Source organism: Cervus canadensis, chromosome 28 (assembly GCF_019320065.1).
Source record: "Cervus canadensis isolate Bull #8, Minnesota chromosome 28, ASM1932006v1, whole genome shotgun sequence".
Classification (NCBI taxonomy): Eukaryota; Metazoa; Chordata; class Mammalia; order Artiodactyla; family Cervidae; genus Cervus; species Cervus canadensis.
The window spans coordinates 9,094,743-9,115,236 of record NC_057413.1 but is presented as its reverse complement, the minus strand read 5'-3'; the positions used below and the strand labels follow the sequence as shown (position 1 = coordinate 9,115,236).

At 41.0% G+C, this 20,494-nt stretch overlaps 1 protein-coding gene across 3 annotated transcripts in view; it reads right to left on the bottom strand.

Moving 5' to 3' along the window:
• RNF182 (ring finger protein 182) overlaps positions 1 to 20,494 on the bottom strand; it is a 44,702-nt gene that overhangs the window by 2,506 nt on the left and 21,702 nt on the right. The window contains exon 2 of one of the 3 annotated variants that reach the window (XM_043450907.1): positions 2,739 to 2,894. The exons of the other annotated variants lie outside the window; for them this stretch is intronic. The gene's annotated coding sequence lies outside the window, so the exon portion shown is untranslated. The remainder of the gene's footprint in view (positions 1 to 2,738; positions 2,895 to 20,494) is intronic. 3 annotated transcript variants of the gene reach the window in all.

Here is a 20,494-nt window from a genome sequence, read left to right as displayed (position 1 = left end):
TAGCTTTTTTCAGTCCACAGATATGATAGTAAAGAAGGCATTAAGAATCTTAGCGGTGTGAAGTACACTGCAGAGCACTGTGGGTTCAGCTCAATAGAGAGAGTTTTCTCTCTGAAATTGTACAAATTCTGGCCTCTTGGAAGACAGACTGGGACACTTACCAGAAATAGATACATTTGCAGTTAAACTCCATTCAGTATAAATTAACTCTTTTAGAGGCTCATTGGTAATAAACTCCGATTGTCTAAATAACCTCAGTAGTGCTTCAGAACACACAAAAGAAGGGAAAACTTAAGGATAAATGTTTAAAATGCATTTTCAGAAAGCAATTTATACAGATGAGAGTGTATTTAAATACAGCAGACTATTCTTACCTTCCCAGTGTAAAGAAATCTGTTACAAGTGTCTTCCTTATTCGACTATTCAATGTCAAACTTTCTGTTTCAATACTAGTCTTGCAAACCATTGCTGTACACATACATTCACTCAAAGAAGAGTGAAGCATGTGACACCTAAAATTAAGCATTATATCCAAGTCCAGTCTAATTGCCAAGACAGAGAAGAAAAGAGAACACACATGCAGTTGTCTCAAAACATGAAGAATCGTGCACGCATGGCTATCAAAAAGCACTCAAACTCCAGCCACTGGCCGACTTTAGCTCATGTAAACTCTCTCCGTGGTGAACAGAAAGCATGATACTTGCTATTACTGCTGGCTTTGGACAAATGGCTGAAGACTGATGTCACATAAACAGTCCATTCTCAACTATTAGGACTAAGAGAAGGGAGCAGCAATATGGGAAATGTCCAAATAATTTTTATTTTGCTCTAATATATGTGATTGGGGGGTAGTAGATTTGTCTTGGGCTTCCCAGGTGGCACTAGGGGAAAAGAATCTGCCTGCCAGTGCAGGAGACTTGAGAGACACGGGTTCAATCCCTCGGTCAGGAAGATCCCCTGGAGGAGGGCATGGCAACCCACTCCAGTGTTCTTGCCTGGAGAATCCCATGGACAGAGGAGACTGGTGGGCTATGATCCATAGGATCGCTAAGAGCTGGACACGACTTAGGTATGTGCAAAGATTTGTCTCAAATTATATTTTGCTTGGAAAAATATCAGAATGTATTTGAATTTCTGAGCAGACCCCCAAGGAAATAACAGCAGAAGGCTGTCATAAGAGTTCTGAGAAGTAGAAAGCAACTATGCCAGCATTTTAAATTTGCTATGGACCCTACTGCCTTAACGGAGAAAAGCCAGTGCACAGGTAAACTTGGATGATTTTTGGAATCATGATTAATTGGTTTGTGAATATGTATTATCTTCCTTTTAAATTATGACCTTAGTTAAATTTAAATTGACTCAATATAGTACAAGAATGTATAGTGTAATGGCTAGCATGGTAAGATGTACTCTCAGTGGGAAAAGGAAGTCAATCAAGAAGTTAGGCTCTTCCCTCCGGCATCAGCCAAAAAGTATAGGTAGTTTTTTTTTTTTAATAGAGTTTACTATGGCAACCCACTCCAGTATTCTTGCCTGGAGAATTCCATGGACAGAGGAGCCTGGTGGGCTACAGTCCATGGGGTCACAAAGAGTCAGACACAACTGAGCGACTGTCACGTCACTTCACTTCACACTGTATATGAATGCATGTATTTCAAAACTGCTATGAGAGCTAATTTCTCTGTACCCACACTTACATGCAAAAAAGAATATATAGAACTTATTGTGATCATTTCACAATATATATGTAAGTGACATCATTATGCTGTACACCTAAAAGTTACAACACGCTTAGTCACTCAGTCGTGTCTGACTCCATTGCAACCCCACGGACTGTAGCCCACCAGGCTCCTCTGTCCATGGGGTTCTCCAGGCAAGAATACTGGAGTGCGTTGCCATGTCCTCCTCCAGGGGATCTTCCCAACCCAGGGATCAAACCCAGGTCTCCCACATTGCAGGCAGATTCTTTACCAGCTGAGCTACCAGGGAAGCCCCTATAATGCTGTATGTAAATTGAATCTCAATAAAACTGAGGGAAATGAAAGAAATTTTAAAGGCTGTGTGTGTGTGAGAACACATTACATTGTCAACATTTGACAGTCAGCTGGTTACGTTAATACTTTCTATACCCAAGCTTCCTACCAGTAGAGGAGTAGCAGGAGAGTTCTATTAATATGTTGAGGCAAGGACAATTTTTAGTTCCTAATTCTGGGAACATAAGTTATTCACTGAGCCAATGTGTCTGTGAAAGTCGCTCAACTGGATCTGACTCTTTGTGACCCCATGGAGTATACAGTCCATGGAATTCTCCAGGCCAGAATACTAGAGTGGGTAGCCATTCCCTTCTCCAGGGGATCTTCCCAACCCAGGGATCAAACCCAGGTCTCCCACATAGCAGGCAGATTCTTTACCAGCTGAGCCACAAGGGAAGCCCAAGAATACTGGAGTGGGTAGCCTATCCCTTCTCCAGCAGATCTTCCTGACCCAGGAATCAGACCGGGGTCTCCTGCATTGCAGGCAGATTCTTTACCAAGTGAGCTATGAGGGAAGCCTCACTGAGCCAATACTGAGCTATTATTTTAAATAAAGTTTACCTTTTTCACAGAACCACTCTCCATTCCTACGAACATGTTTAAAGTGTTATGACTATAACATTCTAAAAACTCATATGGGGACTTCTTGGTAACGTGCAAAAAAAAATACTAAATGTTTAAATATCCAATTAAAAAGATACCTACTTTATCTCTAAGGAGTTTTCTAGAAAACCCACTCCATTAGCTTGAAATATTTCATCAACTCCAGACTCTGAAAGTGGCACTTCTGGGCAGGACTGGCTGACAGCCTTGAGCTCGGGTCACATCCCAGGAAATGCAGCCAGCACAAGTGTTTTCTTTCTGGAATGGCATAAACAGTGCAGTGACTGTTCCTTTAGGGAGGATGGGGTACCAAGCACTAGGATTCTTAAATACTTCATGTGTCTCATTATAATTCTAAGGTGCCCCTAAGAACTCAAGTAATAACCTAAAATCTGTAACTTTATAGGGTTACGATGAGTGGGAGTTGTTTATTTGATCGTCTAAAAAATGGACATTGCAGCTCATCCCCACCCTGCATTCACTCCATAATTGTGGGCCACAATTCAAATGCTGAATGAAAGAAACTAGACCCCAGAGAGCACATACTGTATGACTCCATTTCTAGAAAGCTCAAAAAACAGGCAAAGGTAAGCCGTGGTAGGGATGCAAGTGGTAAAACCAAGAAGACAAGCCAGGAAGTGATTAGCATAAAAGTCAGGACAGCAGAAACACCTGGGCGTGGGCTGAGCGGCTTGACTTGGGCAGTACCTGTGAGCGTCCGTGTCGTCCTACACCATTGCGCAGTGCGTTTTTTTGTACTGGCGTTACTTTCACAGTAAAACGTGTTTTAAGTCCACGGCTAAATACATTTGCTACTTTGATAGCCCAGATTCTTCTGTCCATGGATACTCTGGATCAACTTTTTTCCTCTGTGATCTCATTTTTTTTTTCCCCACAAAATTGAGATGCCAATCATTTATTTATCACCTAAATATCCAAGCATCGCTATAAATCAATATTACAAAGGATGGAGTCTTTAAAGTGAGCAAATCTGGAGCATTGCTTGATGAGAACAACTCCTAAAAGTATGTCTCACCAGACACAGGGCAAAGAATCTGGCATGCTAAAACTGCCTTAAAAATAAATACATGTGGTTATGTGAGGTGAGGGATGTGGTACTTCATTATGTTAATCACTTTGCAGTACATTCGAGTACCAAATCATCACACTGTGAACGTTGAACCTACATAATATTGTGTATCAGTTACATCTCAGTAAAGCTGGGGGGGAATAAATACAAAATGTAGATTTTCTTTTCCTAGAAAAATATCTATTCAAATATCTGAAGCTGATATTCCTCATTAGCCATTTAAGTCTTTAATCCTTTTATAGATTATCTGGGGTAAGTATATACAAAGAGATAATCACCTACTATAATTCTTATAAATTAATTTGAGCTTTTGGACAAAGGACTAAATATTTTCACTGCCCTAAATGTGTTAAGGTCCATATAGTTAAAGCTGCAGTTTTTCCAGTAGTTATGTATGGATGTGAAAGTTGGACCATAAAGAAGGCTGAGAGCCGAAGAATTGATGCTTTCGAACTATGGTGTTGGAGAAGACACTTGAGACTCCCTTGCACAGCCCGGAGATCAAACCAGTCCATCCTAAAGGAAATCAATCCTGAATATTCACTGGAAGGACTAATACTGAAGCTGAAGCTCCAATGCTTTGGCCACCTGCTGCAAAGAGCCGACTCACTGGGAAAGACCAGGATGCTGGGAAAGCTTGAAGGCGGGAAGAGAAAGGGATGACAGGATAAGATGGTTGGATGGCATCATAGATTTAGTGGACATGAGTTTGAGCAAACTCTGGGACATCATGAAAGACAAGGAGGCATGGTGTGCTGCAGTTGGTGGGGTCGCAAAGAGTTGGACACGATGGAGTGACTGAACAAAAAATGTGCTGTGGTTCCTACTTGACTCAAATCCACTTTCCCCACTACTCAAGTCCTCTGCTATTAGAGATGCAAGCTTGGTTTGTATTTCAAACCAAAGTCCCTCCGGTGGACATCTGTTGTCCACCCACCCAGGATCTTTTTTTTTTTTCCCCTTAGACCACACTGCTCCTTCCCACCTGCCACGGACTCTTTGCGGAAGCCTTCCCCTCACTCAGATTCTGCGATGGTGACTACGCCACCCTGCCTCCCTTCTCTCCCAAGGTGGGATCCGTGACCCCGGCCTGCCTCAGCCCAGGACTCCACACACCCCCTGCTCACAGGGACCACAGTCTGGGTGGGCACACGACTCAAACCAGCCCTGTCACTGCGCCTTCTGAGGCTTTGCCAATGAAAAGCCTGGAGCAAAGAAGAAACATGCTAAAGGCCAGGGGAAGGAGCACAGACCAGAAATAAATGCATCAAGGAACTGTCATGCCATCAAGAGGGAGAGAAACAAGACAGGCCAAAAAAAAAAAAAAAGACAGAGGGAGAAGTAAAGGCAGGCAGAAGGCAGAGACACAGATAAAGGCAAAAGACTTTTGATGAGAGCTGAACTGAGCTTCTGAACCTAATCTTGTGTGAGGCTCGCGTGAGTCAGTAAATCCCCGTTTTTGCTCATGTTAGTTTTTTTGGTAGGATTTCTGCTACTCACAACACAAAGAGCCAGGATATAATTACCACGCTGCATTTAACTTTGAGAATTTACTGTGTATTTATATCTAGGTTTCTGCTTAGTACTACAGAAATTATAAATAATTGAGTGAAACAACCCGAGCCAATGGGAACTCTTTAAAAAAAGTTTCATTTGCACAGGCGTGTGCATGTGCATGCATGCACACACACAAATTTATATACAAAAACGTATAAAAATTATCGCATGTGTGTGTGTGTGCTCAGTAGTGTCCAATTCCTTGTGACCCTATGGACTGTAGCCTGCCAGGCTTCTCTGTCCATGGGATTCTCCAGGCAAGAATACTAGAGTGGGTTGCCATTTCCTCCTCCAGGGGATCTTCCCACCCAGGGATAGAACCCATGTCTCCTGTGTCTCCTGCATTGGCAGGCAGGCTCTTTAATGACTGAGCCACTTGGGAAGCCCTCAAAAGTCATCATACATATTGTTTATTTATTAGTGGTCTCTCTGTGTGTTCTCTTTTCATTTGGTTAATTTCTCCTCTTCACTTCCCTTCACTGGTATCAGCCTGAAAGGCACTCCCTTCCCTCCAGTAACCCATATTAACTACCTGCTATGTTTTCTTCCATATATATTTCCAACGTGCATATTATCTATCCACATACATATAATTGGAAAGATATTACTATAAGCACAGTTTTTTCCATTATTTTTGCTAACTATTATACTATATCCAGTTTTCTGCATCTTGTTTTTCCCACTCAATAAAGACTCAGAAAATCTCTCAATTTTACCAAGACAGCCCCAAATTCCTTTTTAACAGCTGTATAACACTTCACCATTGGGATGGATGTAATATAGCCCACCATTCCTCCCCTGATAAGCATTCATGTATCTCCATTTTATCCTCCACACTGACATTACTGTAGAACATGATCTTGGAATACACACCCACGCATACAGCGTTTCATTTTTTTACGAGAACAAGGAGTGGAATTCCTGGGTCAAACAGATATTACTCCACACACATGCTGATGGATTGTCTTCCAAAAAGACTGTCACACAGACGTCAAAACTCAGTAATGTGAGAGCTCTTCTCCCCTAACAGCAACAGATGATATTGATGTAATTTTTGCCAATCTGAGGGGTGATATGTCATGATTTGAGTGTGTCTGTCTCATCATTTGTTGGCCTTCAGGATTTGTTCTTCTTCAATTCTGTCTTCACGTTGTTGTTGTTGTTTAGTCACAAAGTCAGGTCCGACTCTTTTGCATCCCCATGGGCTGAAGCCCACCAGGCTCCTCTGTCCACAGGATTTCCAGGTAAGAATACTGGAGTGGGTTGTCATTTCCTTCTCCAGGGAATCTTCCCGACCCAGGGATGGAACTGGTGTCTCCTGCATTCCAGGTAGATTCTTTTCTGCTGAGTCAAGTCTAATTTGTTGGCCTTCTGCATCTGCTTGACATATATTAAAATCTCATGCATTCCGAGATCTATTTCTGATGGTTTACTGCACTGCATTGATCTATGTGTTTAGCAATCTGTCTCAACCATAGTAATTTGAATATCATGGCTTTTTAGTGTGTTCTGATACCTGGTAACTTATGTCTCCTTGAGGAAGTCTCCTTTATTAATTCACTCAACTATTTATTAAGTGTCTCGTATGTTCCAGACACAATTATAGGTGCTGACGACAACCATGAGCAAAATCCCTTCTCTCCTGAGCTTACATTTCAGCCGTCTGGAGGGAGGCAACGGAGGAATTATTTTCTTGGCTATTGGTGGCACTTAACTTTCTGTTATAAATTTTCAGATTTTATCAAATTGGAAAAAAAAAAACTGTTGGGATTGAAATTGCATCAAATGTATAACTATTAAGACTTCCAAGCAATTATCCTCCAATAAAAAAATATACTAAGACTTCCAATCCAAGAACATGGTCTGTCACTTGTTCACAATCTTGATCTGTGTTCTTCAATATATTTTCATTTTCTCCATGTTTCATGCCTTTTAAAATTATTCTTTAGTATTTTTAAGGTTTTGCCACTATTCTAATTTGTCCTTACTCTTCATTTCTAAGGGACTGTTGCTATTATGGAGCAAGAAGGAGGCTTTGATTTTATTTATTTTAAATGTAGCCACTTACCAAATTCTCTTATGTTTACAGGATTTACTGGGGGTGCCTTGAATTTGCAAGGTATACAATGATATCATTAGGGGGAAAAGATAGTTTTAGCTTGTCTTTTCTAGTATTTATTCCAGTTATTTCATTTTTCTTGTTTTAATGAACTTACCACAAATTCTAAGACAAAGTTAATAATTCCCACTAGAATGTAAGCTCCATGAATCACAGCCTTTTCTCTATTCTATTCATCCCTGAGAATACAGACCAATATCCTGACCCAAAGAAGATGCTAGAAAAGACATTTGTTAAATAAACAAGTGATAGCAAGGTTGTTTAGTTCCTAATAATAACTAAGTTTTTTGTGTTTTGCTATTTAGGATGATACCGTTTGTTTTGGTAAATGGTACACCAGGGCTTCCCTGGTGGCTCAGATGGTGAAGAACACACGTGCAGTGAGGGAGACCTGGGTTCGATCCCTGGGTTGGGAAGATCCCCTGGAGGAGGGCATGGCAACCCACTCCAGTACTCTTGCCTGGAGAATCCCCAGGGACAAAGGAGCCTGGCGGGCTGCAGTCCATGGGGTCACAGAGTCGGACACAACTGAGCAACTAAGCACCACTATACTAACGTCGTTTCTTTCCATTCTTCCTGTTTTTGATTTATTTATTTTTATTAGTTGTGTCTATACATTTCATTAAACACTTTTCAGCATCTCCTGATGTGACCATATGGTTTTCTAGCCCTAATTTGATCTGGTGAGGGATTTCACTGACAAGATTCCCATTCTTCTGTTCTTGGAATAAACCCTACTCAAATGGTAAAGAATCCACCTGCAACGCAGCAGACCTGGGTTCGATTCCTGGGTTGGGAAGATCCCCTAGAGGAGGGCATGGCAACCCGATCCAGTATTCTTGCCTGGAGAATTCCATGGACAGAGGAGCCTGGTGGGCTATAATCCATGGGGTCTCAAAGAGCTGGACATGACTGAGAGACTAAACATACACACACATAAAACTCATCTATAACTTCAGATGATCCCATTGCCTTTTTTAAAATAATTTTTATTTATTTTTTATTTTTGATCGCACTGGGTATTCACTGCTGCCAGCAGGCTTTCTCGAGTTGCAGAGCACAGACTTCTGGTTGCGGAGCAAGGCGTTGGGGCACTCCGGCTTCAGCAGTTGCAGCACAGGGGCTCATTGGTGGCGGTTCGCGGGCCCGAGGGGGCACAGGCTTCAGTAGTTGTGGCACACAGGTTCAGTTGCCCATGGCATGTAGGATCCTCCCCAATCAGGGACCGAATCCGCGTCCCCCGCCTTAGCAGGCTGACTCTCAACCACTATACCACGAGGGAAGTCCCACCACGGCCTTTTTAAATGGAAGATCTTTAACGACTTTTCCAATGTCTTCTATGGTATTTATTGTCTTACTCAAATTTTCTACTTTTTCCTGAGTCAAACTTAAACATTTATATTTGGCAAGGAAATAATCCAGTTCAGGTTTCTGAAATTTTATTGTCCTGGAGCTGAATGCAGTTATCTTTTTTAATATTTGTTTTTATTTATGTCTTGGTTTGGCTGCACTGGGTCTTAGGTGCAGCACGCCGGATCCTTTATTTCTGTTGTGGCATGCAGCGGGATTCTTGCTTGCAGCAAGTGGGATCTCGTTCCCTAACCAGGGATGAAACCTGGGCCCTTGGCATTGGGAGCACAGAGTCTTAGCCACTGGACCATCAGGGAAATCTCAAATGCAGTCATCTTTGTTATCTTCTTTGAATTGCTCCTGTAGCTCTGATTATACATCCTTTTTCTGATTTCTAGTCTGTAAATTTTTTACTCTCTATTCATTTCCTAATCAGACACAAATCTTTACGTCTTATCTTACTGCTTCAAAGAACCAGCTGTTTACAGCTGGATCCCAGGGACAGAGGCTCTACAGTCCAAAGTGTAGCAAAGAGTTGGACACAACTGAGGCAATTTAGCATGCATGAATATGTATTTATCCTTTCTATTATACTTTATTTCATTAATGTCAGCTTTTATCTTTGTTATTGCCTCTTTCTGATTATTTTAGTTTGTTTTGTCATTCTTCTTTCTCATTTCATGATGAGGTACACTTTGTCCTTATTCTTAAATAATGAACACATCCCAAGGTTGTAAACTTCCACTGCCTATAGCTTTCATTCTGCCTCATAGCTTTTAGAATAAATCATGCCCTCTTTATTGATTTCTAGATATCTTGTAAATTGATTTTTGCCTCTTCCTTTGATACAAAGGCCATAAAGAGTGATTCTAAATTTCCAAGTAAAGTTTCTTTTTTATTACCTTCTCTTGTTCATTTCTAATCTTACTGGATTATGATCAGAGAACAAGATCTGTAAAAATCTCTTTTCCTTTGGCTTTGTTAAGGTCTTCTTTGTAGTCAAGTATATAATCAAGGTTTGTAAGTAAACCAGAAAGGAATATTCTGTATTCAAAGGATGTAAGGTTCTTGCATATCTATCAAATCTAACTTTTTTATTTATTCAATTTCCCCATCTTAGAGGTCTGCATGAAGTTAAGATGGGTTGAGACAAATGGGAAAGGCTTACTAAAGTGTCTCACCGTAACTACATTTCTAATACTCTGCCTTACAGGTTTAATGGCTATGTTCTTTATATACACAGGTTTATGTATCTTCTTCATAAACTGTGCTTTTTAAGAATCATTATATAATCTCTTTCCTTATCCTAATTATGCCTTTAACTTAAATATAAATTAAATACTAAACCTAATATCGCTAGTTCTTCTGACTCTCTGGGATCTTTGACCTGGGATCTTTGTCTACCGTTTTTGTTTTTTTTTCAATTTCCATCACTTTGTTTCAAATGTTTCTTAAAAATATCATATAGCTGGGTTTTGCTTTTGAATTTAGTCTAACAGTATCAAATTTTTAATGGGAAAATTCATTTAATGTAAAGACTATTTGAACTTACTCTTTCCTTTCCACTTGAATTAAATGGTTAATTTAGAAATTTTCAAAAAAAAAAAAAGAAAGAAAAATTTCCTCTGCTATTATCTCTGCTCACCTTGAAGTGTCTCTGATTAACTTTTGTTTGGATGCTTTTCATTTGATACTCTTGAGTGCTTTTGTTAGAAAATGAGAGATGACATCTCTGAATTCTTCTGTAACAGTACAGTCCTTTTACCCTAACAGAGAGATGGTAGCTTGGCTGTGTATGTGTTTTTCAGGCTGCTGGCCTTTGGTCTCCATGGTCTAAGGCAGTTACTCCATGATCTACAGCTTCTGGTGTCATCGATGAGAAATGTGTTGCTAGTCTGATACTCCCTAAATGGTAGGTAATTCATTCTCTCTTTCTGGAAGCTTTTAAGATTTTGCTTTGTATTCTTAAGAGTTCAAGAACTTTTCCAGTATATACAGAGAATTTAGAAATCTTGCCTGGAATTTGATGAGCCATTTGAATGTACAGATACAAGTCTTGATTTTCAAGCTCAGAAAATTTATTTCTTATATTTATTTAATTATTGCCTTTCCTCCATCTGTCCTTTTCCTCCCTCTGGCTCTCCTGTTACTTACATGGTATATTTCCTAGATCCATTTTCTCTTGTGATTTCGATCCCTTTCTTTATATTTTTGTCCTATGCTTTCAGCTTCTTCCACTTGAGAGACCTGACTCTTCATTCAAGTCTCCAGGAAGATTGTCATCTCCTTCAATTCATTTACTGAAATGTTTGATTGGGAAAATCGTGCTTTTCATCTCTAGGAAGTCTTCTTAGGCTGCATTTAAATCTCCTTATGTGCTCTTACTATATTTTGTCAGGTCGGCGTCTGTCTCCAGCTGCCACTCTATCGCACTAGCCGTGTGTTCAGGGAACCATTATTTCTCTCTGTTCTATCCCTGGGGTTCCGGCCGGGGAGCTGGAGGACCCACGGGACTACCCTCCATGAGGGGACACAGTGGTCTCTGCTCTGTGACCTCGCAGAGTCACCATTTATCCATAGCGATCATCAGCCTACCTAAAAGACTTCCTCGCACACTTTGAAGCTGCCTAAGAGATCCTTGCAATTTTTGTGTGTGTTAGAAAGTTCTTGGTCAAAAGAAAGTCCCTGTATCTTCTTCTACACATAAACTTTATAATTTTTAATGTAATTACTTCTGTTAATTAAGAGACTTTCTCTTAAGAAACTCAAAAATTTTAGAAACATAATAACCTTCATAATAATGAAGGGCGCCATCATTCCTATTTAATAGATATATGCTGTGCCGTGCTAAGGTGCTCCTGTCGTGTCCGACTCTTTGCGACCCCATGGACTGTAGCCCCCCCAGGCTCCTCTGTCCACGGGGCTTCTCCAGCAAGAATACTCAAGTGGATTGCCATGCCCTTCTCCAGGGGATCTTCCCAACCCAGGCATCAAACCCTCATCTCCTGTGTCTCCTGCTTTGGCAGGCAGGATCTTTACCACTAGCACCACCTGGGAAGCCCCAAAGGATATGTAAATGGACACAAAAGGTTAGCATTTTTTTCCAGGATCACATAAGAAATAAGAACAAAGGGAGCTAAAAAAATAAGCCATCAAATGTGATACTATTTTGTTGCCTGTCCAGGGCTCTATCCTCTGTCTCACTCCACTGTCCATATAAATTATATTTATATGTCTCAGGGTGAATTTAGTTTCTTCCAATATTTCTCATACTGGTTTCATTTAGCCTGAATCATGCTCACGGAGTCCATCAACCATTTTAATTTGGCATTAACAGGACAGGTTATATTTTTTCCCCTTATGAAACAGCAACACTGCCAAGTTTCAATTCTCATTTCCTGGATCCTCCTCCAATCCTGGAAAATAAACAGTATTAACACTGCTTCCTACATGGGTAGCCAGTATATTTTAAGGGGTTCTCTAACCAAAAAACTGATACAGATTGAGCAGCTGTTATTTTTATTACCTATGGTTCCTGTTTTTAGAGATGGTGCTAAAGACTTGCTTCTATCTTTAATTTCTTTTTGTGCAAAATGGAACATCATTGTTCAAACATTTTCAGTTTTTGATCATCAGTTTTTATGACATCTTAAATTCTTGACTAACAGCTCTAACTCATCCCCCACCCCAAAAGTAAAAAACAATATGAGAGATCCTGGCACTTGCAGCACCATCCTTCTTTGTGAATAACCAAGGCAGGACACTGATTTTAAGCTCAGCTACTAAAAAATTACATGTTTGCCATATAATGCTAAATCTCATTCACAAATCCCTATACTCCAAATCTTAGTATTTACGGTTCTTGAGTCTCAAAGTAAACTTATACCATACATGTGGCATCTACCTTCAAGAAAGTCCAGTCTTTCCATCCAGAGATTCATTAAGTTAGCTTCCAGTTAGAGTCTGAAAAACTCACATTACTGTTAATAATTACAAATTGCCAATAATATGCTGGTTTCAGTCCAGTGATCATAGCGCCCCCTTAGGGAACATTAACAATATTTAAACTTTTGTATCGCATGATAAGCTCAGATTGGTGGGGGGGGGGGGGGTTGCTATGCCTTTTCATTAAGAACAATCCTTCTTGTTATTAAAAAAGGCTCTAACTTAGAAAACCCCGGAAGAAGAGGCTCAGTAGATGCCAAATGCTCATTCTTGAAGGATCACCAGCTGACTCTAAACGAATTTAACCTCCAACGCCAATAACCCTTAGTGCTTGCTTGGCAGCCTTCTGAGCACTTCCAGAAAACTTCCGTCAAAGACTGAAACTCTTACTTTACCCCTCCCTCCACGACCAGGCAATTTAATTTGATGGGGAATCATAATCTATTTATTAGAATACAGCAGAATTAATGACGTAGCGCTCCAGGCTTTACTTCTGGATGAGAGGCCACTGTTCATACAGATGGAGAAGGGATTTAACAATTCATCATTTGCCAACTCTCTTAAACCAGCATGTATGTCCAGCGATGAGGGAGAATAGTCAGGCTCTCCTCACCTTACGTGTATCCACACCTGCAATCTCAGGGCACGTGGGGAGCCAGAGGCATGGCCATCACGTACAGGCGGTCTGAAATGACTCAGAAACCCAGATGTGGGGCTTGGCTCTGACACTGACAGGCTATATGATCTTGGACTAAGAAGGAACACCCGCCTCACTGATTGTTGTAAGGATGCAATGAAATCGTATGGGTAGGAATATTGTACATAAGTAAACACCATACGGATACTGTGAGAAATTTATAAATAATGTATCCATTGATATTTTTAAGTACTTCGGCATTCTAAACCGGTAGCAGTTTTACAAGACTATGCACTGAACACAGTTTCACAAGGTACCCAGGTTTTCTATCTGTAGATAGAACACACAGCAGGTGAAATGTAATTACCAAATTTACAGGATTCTAATAATCTCCACAACCTGATGAGCTGAAAGGGAAGTTTTATTATTATTTTTTTTCATGAATATTCTGTCTGTACAGGACATGAACAGATAGTGTATAAGTCTTATTAAGTTTGGGCTTCCCTGGTGGCTCAGATGATAAAGAAACTGCCTGCAATGTGTGAGACCCAGGCTTGAACCCTGAGTCAGGAAGATCCCCTGGAGAAGGGAATGGCAATCACTCCAGTATTCTTGCCTGGAGAATTCCACGGACAGAGGAGCCTGGTGGGCTACAGTCCACAGGATCACAAAGAGTCAGACATGACTAAGCGACTGCACTTTCTTTCATTCTTTCTTTTATAAGTTTAGATTGCTTGCCTGGTACCTTACTTTACCTGGAAGAGACAAAGGTAGAATGTAAGAAGATCAAGCATTAATAGGAATATAGGCTGCAAATTACATTGTTAAAAGTAACTGAATCCTTTCCTGTTAGACAAATCTCTTTTGCTATTAATCCTTCCCCCATAATTGCCCTTGGCCAAATTTAATAAAAATCTCTAACCATATCAAGAAAGAATAAGATGATCAGAGACTAATGTAGGTACTTTGCAACATTTCTACAACTTCAAACTTAGGTAGAAGTAAGTTAATTATTTTAATGCTGGTTTCAAATAAAACTAATACCACACATACACACACACACTCAAATGCTCCTTCTTCTTCCAAACCAATGTAACTGCCTTTATTGTGGAAAACAGAGGAAACATACCTACTGGTCAAAAAACTACACAATCATACTCCTGAAATCATAGCTGAAAATCAAAGACTTTCAAAACATTTTAATCAATATAATAGGAAAGTCATTTTCAATTCCTACAGAAATTACTTGAAAGAGCAGTAACTGGATTTTAATTCCAATAGACTCATGAGGTAGCCCTCTTTTCATACCACCTCTTTCATTTAATTATTCAACAAAGCATTTACCCAATGCCTATTATGTGTCAAGCAATGTGTGAGACATTGAGGATACAAAAGCAAATGAGATGAGATTTCTGAAGGCAGAAGTCGACTATAAAGGTAACAAACGGATCCTTTTCTGCCTTCATCTCGTTTCACCTCTCTAGCGTTTTCCACCCACTGCCCATCTCCTTCCTGCCCAAACCCTCTCTTCCCATTCCTGCCAGGATGCCGCACTCCCCAGTTCTCTCCAGGAGCATTTGTTCCCAGTGTTCTCTGCCCGCGCCTCGTCTACCAAGTCTCTGAAGGCTGGGGCAGCCGAGCGCTTGGTCCGGAGCCGCTGTTCCTTGCCATGTGCCTCAGATCATCCCATCTGCTCCCACATCTTTGAATGCCACCTGACTGCTCCCCCCGATTCTGTGTCTACAGCTCACACCTTTCCCCCGAGCTCCAGACCACCTACTAGACCTCACCCCGTGTCTTCTAACACTTCAGACCTGAATTAAATCCAAGACGAGTTTTGATCTTCACTTCTAACCACACCCAGTACAGTTTCTCCATCATAATGAATGGCACCGCCATTCTCTGTTTAATTGATTATTAGTTAATTTGTAAATTGGGGTAAAACTGCTTTACAATGTGTGCTAGTTTCTCATTCTCTATTGCAGGCCAAAACCCAACAGTCACGCTTCATCCTACGCTGCATCTCACTCGTCACATCCAACCCACTGGGGAGAAGAGTCAATTCTGCCCACAAAGTGTGTCTCCAGTCTTTCAACTGCACCCACGGGTGACCTTGTCCATTACAATTGTTGTGTTCGACTCTTTGTGACCCCATGGTGGGACCCCAAGGGTGACCTACATGGTCACCCCATGTAGCCTGCCAGGCTTCTCTGTGTCCATAGAATTTTCCCCACAAGAATACCGGAGTGGGGTTCCATGCCCTACTCCAGGGGATCTTCCCGGCCCAGGGATCGCACCCACATTTCCTGCGTGTCCTGCATTGGCAGGCAGATTCTTTACCACCAGCACCACCTAGAAAGCCTGTCCATTAGGATATTGTCTCCTAAATGATCTTCCTGTTTCTATCTTGCCCCACTACAAACTATCTTCTTTGCAGCTCAAAGATGAACTCCTAGAAATGTAAATTAGATTATATTTTTATAGACATCAACCTAAGGAGGTATACTTTGTCATTAAGGTTTCTATATTTTCTCTAAATATTTTTTTATATATGAGTACTAATACTAGGGAAAACAGTCACCATTATTGAATAGTTTCCCATTACGTAGAGATTAGAATCCAGACTCCCTACGCAGGGTGCTCACTGCACAGTCTGGCCTCTACATTCCCTTCGGTCTGGTCTGTATTCACCACCCGTATCACCTTCCTGTCACATTCCCCTTTGCTAAGTTCTAGGAATAGTCCAAACTCATTCCTGCTTTAGGTTGATATGAGATGTCCTTAAATCATACCATCTAGAAAGCCCTCAATATATGTTGAACAAATGAATGAATTCTTTTATCTTCATCAGTGAAAATCCCGTTTTCATAAATATTTATCCACAGTCAGTTCAGGTTTAGCTTCCTAGATACTCATTAACAAAAATCAGAGATTACAACTTCTGTAGGATTGTTTGTCTGTAAATATCAGGACATCAGTCTGAAGAGGTATGCTGCTGCTGCTGCTGCTAAGTCACTCAACCCCATAGACGGCAGCCCACCAGGCTCCTCCGTCCCTTGGATTCTCCAGGCAAGAACACTGGAGTGGGTTACCATTTCCTTCTCCATGAAGAGGCATACTTTGCCCTTAAAGCGTTTAAAATTTTCTCTAAATGTTTCCTTATACACCAAGTAAAAGTGATCACTGCTATTCTCAAAACTCACAACTTTCTCAAAATTATAAATATAGTAAAAGCTAGACTATACTTGCTATACTATTATTCTAAAGTAAAAACAAAGTCACAAATGAAAATATTTTCCTTTCCATCTCTCCCAAAAGTGTTTTGCTCACTTCCCATAATTCTAAGGAATATATCCTCTCTCCTCCATCCTCAATAGAAATGCCTACATATCCTGAACGTTTGTACTTACCAAAGCCCACCTGTGCTCTGACTCAGTAAAATGTGATCAATCCGATGAACAAAATACTTCAATTAATAGTGGGCAAAGATTTTTAAAGGAAAAAAAAAATCACTTTCTAAATTCTACCACATTTACTATTTGCCTTAATACAAGCTTGGTAAGCAGAAACAGAAATATTAGATTAAATGTTATTGAATTTATTTGCCCTGAAGGGCTTTTCTCAAAAGGCCTTTCAGCCTCAATCTTAATGAATGTGTCACTCTGCAACACAGTTACATAAAGTGGCTTTATTGATCGACACATACTCAACTGTGAAGATTAGGATAAAGCAAAGAGCTTTGATGTTTTTAAAACGAGATAAAAATGACGTTTGTATAGGAAAATGAGCATGCTGTTAGGAAATAAAGTTTTACATTTATTACACATTAGGGTTTAATGATTTTGTTGTGTGTCAGACATACTAAATACTCACATCTTCAAAAGGTAAAAAATAAAACATTGCTTCCCTTCTTATCGGTGCAGAAAATAATGGGTTTGGGGAAGTTTTCAAGTCATGAAAAAAAAAATTCCTCCTAATTTTGTGGTGGTGTTGTTTAGTCATTTAAAGCATGTCAGACTCTTCTGCAACCCCATGGACTGTAGCCTGCCAGGCTACTCCGTCCGTGAGATGTTCCAGGCAAGAACCGTGGAGTGGGTTGCCATTTCCCGCTCCAGGGGGATCTTCCCGACTCAGGGATAGAACCCTCATCTCCTGCACTGGTAGGCAGGTTCTTTACCCCTGAGCACCTACTCCAGCTCCCCAGGTGGCTCGGTGGTAAAGAACTGCATGTCAGTGCAGCAGACCCAAGAAACTCAAGTTCGATCCCCGGGTTGGGAAGATCCCCTGGAGCAGGAAATGGCAACCCACTGCAGTATTCCTGCCTGAGAAGTCCCATGGGCAGAGCAGCCTGGCGGGCAACAGTCCGTGGGGTTGCCAAAAGCACGTGCGCGCACACACACACACACACCCCAGCTTTATGGTTGAGAGAAAAGGGGCTCAACTGCTGGTTTCTGATGATGGTCAGAATTCGTTTGGAAAATCTCTCCAGAAAGAAGGGAAACTTGTGGTGTGACAAGACACATTAAATAGAGAAATATTATAAGGTAGTCTAAAGCAAGGACAGCCAGCAGATATACGGCCAAAGCAGAGACAGGGTACAGCCGAAGATGGAAGCAGAGAGGGATGGGTAGACAACTTTCAGAAGGCTTTAAACCCATCTTCAGGATGGTTTCATTGATCAACCAGCCACCGGGAACTTCAAGAGGGACAGGACTACATTTAAAGGAACCTCAGGAACATAGAATACTCTCTTCTCTTGGATTTTGTTTTCAGTTGTTAAAAAAAAAAATTAGTCAATGTTTAAACATCTCATCCTTGACAATAAATATAGAAATAGAAACATTGGATCTCAGCATTGGAGACAGGGCTCTAGAATAACGTGCAGAGCAGGGATAACTAAAATCGTGATAGCAAGACTGGCAAACCATGAGCTTCCCAAGCAAGTCAGAGAGGCTTAGAGAGAAAGACAGAGAGAGGGAAACACTGAGATGAGATCAAACACGATTCGGGCATGTTGCTGGTGGGCTGGGAAAAGAGAAGAAAGGAAAGCAAGCAAGAAGAGGACGAGAAGAGAAAATAAAGGTCACCCCTAATCCAAGGAAAGAGGGGTGACAAGGAGGTGTCAAAAGCAGCAGCAGAATAGTGATACCAGGACCTAAAAGAGACCTCACGGCACCTCAAACAGCTGAGGGGAAGACAGACCCTGTGGGTTTAGGGTGAAAGTTTGGGCACAACAGAGAAAATGCAGAGTGAACTCAGCGCTAAAACGACAGAGAGAGGACACGAGAAGGAGCACCAGAACAGTCCACTGATTGAAACGAAATCTGGATGATACACCAGGAGACAGCATTTCAATATTTACAACAATGTTAAATTTCAGCTCTTTAAATGTGCCCGTTTTTTCCCCCACTTGGCACTAATGAAAAACCAGAGGGTATTAAATCAAATTTCAGATTGCAGGCTAACTAAATAACATTGCATGATGAACACTTAAATGTCAATCTCACTTAATAGCAGTGACCTAGCCATGATTAATTTTTGGGCTCCAACATCACCGCAGATGGTGATTGAAGCCATGAAATTAAAAGATGCTTACTCCTTGGAAGGAAAGTTATGACCAACCTAGACAGCATATTAAAAAGCAGAGACATTACTTTGTCAACAAAGGTCCGTCTAGTCAAGGCTATGGTTTTTCCAGTGGTCATGTATGGATGTGAGAGTTGGACTGTGAAGAAAGCTGAGCACCGAAAAACTGATGCTTTTGAACTGTGGTGTTGGAGAAGACTCTTGAGAGTCCCTTGGACTGCAAGGAGATCCAAGCAGTCCATCCTAAAGGAGATAAGTCCTGGGTGTTCATTGGAAGGACTGATGCTGAAGCTGAAACTCCAGTACTTTGGCCACCTCATGTGAAGAGTTGACTCATTGGAAAAAACCCTGATGCTAGGACAGACTGGGGGCATGAGGAGAAGGGGACGACAGAGGATGAGATGGCTGGTTGGCATCACTGACTCTATGGACATGCGTTTGAATAAACTCCGGGAGTTTGTGATGGACAGGGAGGCCTGGCATGTTGCGATTCATGGGGTCACAAGGAGTCAGACACGACTGAGCAACTGAACTGAACTGAACTGAGCCATGATTAAAAACAAATGTTTTAACATAGATTAAAAACTATGGAAATCTATGTGAAAGAATCTCACTGTTGAATTTGAAAAATATGTCTTTCTTACCTAACAAAACTGAAAACCAGACCATCATGGATTCTACAGCTGCAGAAGGAGACCACTTATTTTATAACAACTGTACATCAGAGACCTTCTGCCGGGGAGCTAAAGATGCCTGGGAGGAAAGGATCCAGGACTGGGTTTGACACAGAAGGGGCACTCATTTAACACCTGCCAAAGGAAAATATTTGAGGACATCTGTCCTTGAGATTTGGGATTTAGATTCACTCAAAGACAAAAAAATAACAATAACAATAAAATAAAGACATCTGGGAAGTGCCACACAGCTGCAGTTTGACCATTAAGACAACAGCCACAGGGCCCAAGTCTAGGAGGCCTGAAACATCGACTGTGTCAAAGCTCTGGAATTTCATGATGGTACTTAAAAAACAAAATGATCACCTCTGGAAGATGCTAGGAAACCAACACCTTATTATCCATTCTGAAGATGGATAATAAACAAAGAGAAAGACTCAAGTATTGACCCTGCTTTTCCATTACAAACAGTTGCTTAGAGAAGCCAAATAACTGATGAGGTCAAATTCTTTATAGAAGCCTTTCGGTGAATAAACAAAGGAAGAATGATAGAATCATATTATCTTGCAACCCCTTATGAAATAATTGATGTAGATCAGGAGTCAGCAAAAAAAAAAAAGTGGCCAATAGGCCAGAACTAATCTGGTAAGTAAAGTTTTATAGGAACACAGTTATGCCCAGTTATTTACACGTTACCGAAGGCTGCTGTCTGCAATGATGGAGATCACATGGCTCTCAAAGTCCGAAATATTCACTATCCGGCCCTTCACAGAAAGAGTCTGCCAGCCCCTGATCTAGACAATAATTGCCAATGATTGCTCAAACCACCAGGCACAAAGCAGATGGGGGAGTTTATAATGGATGTGTCAGGCTGACGACGCTTGTTCACAGGTCAAACTT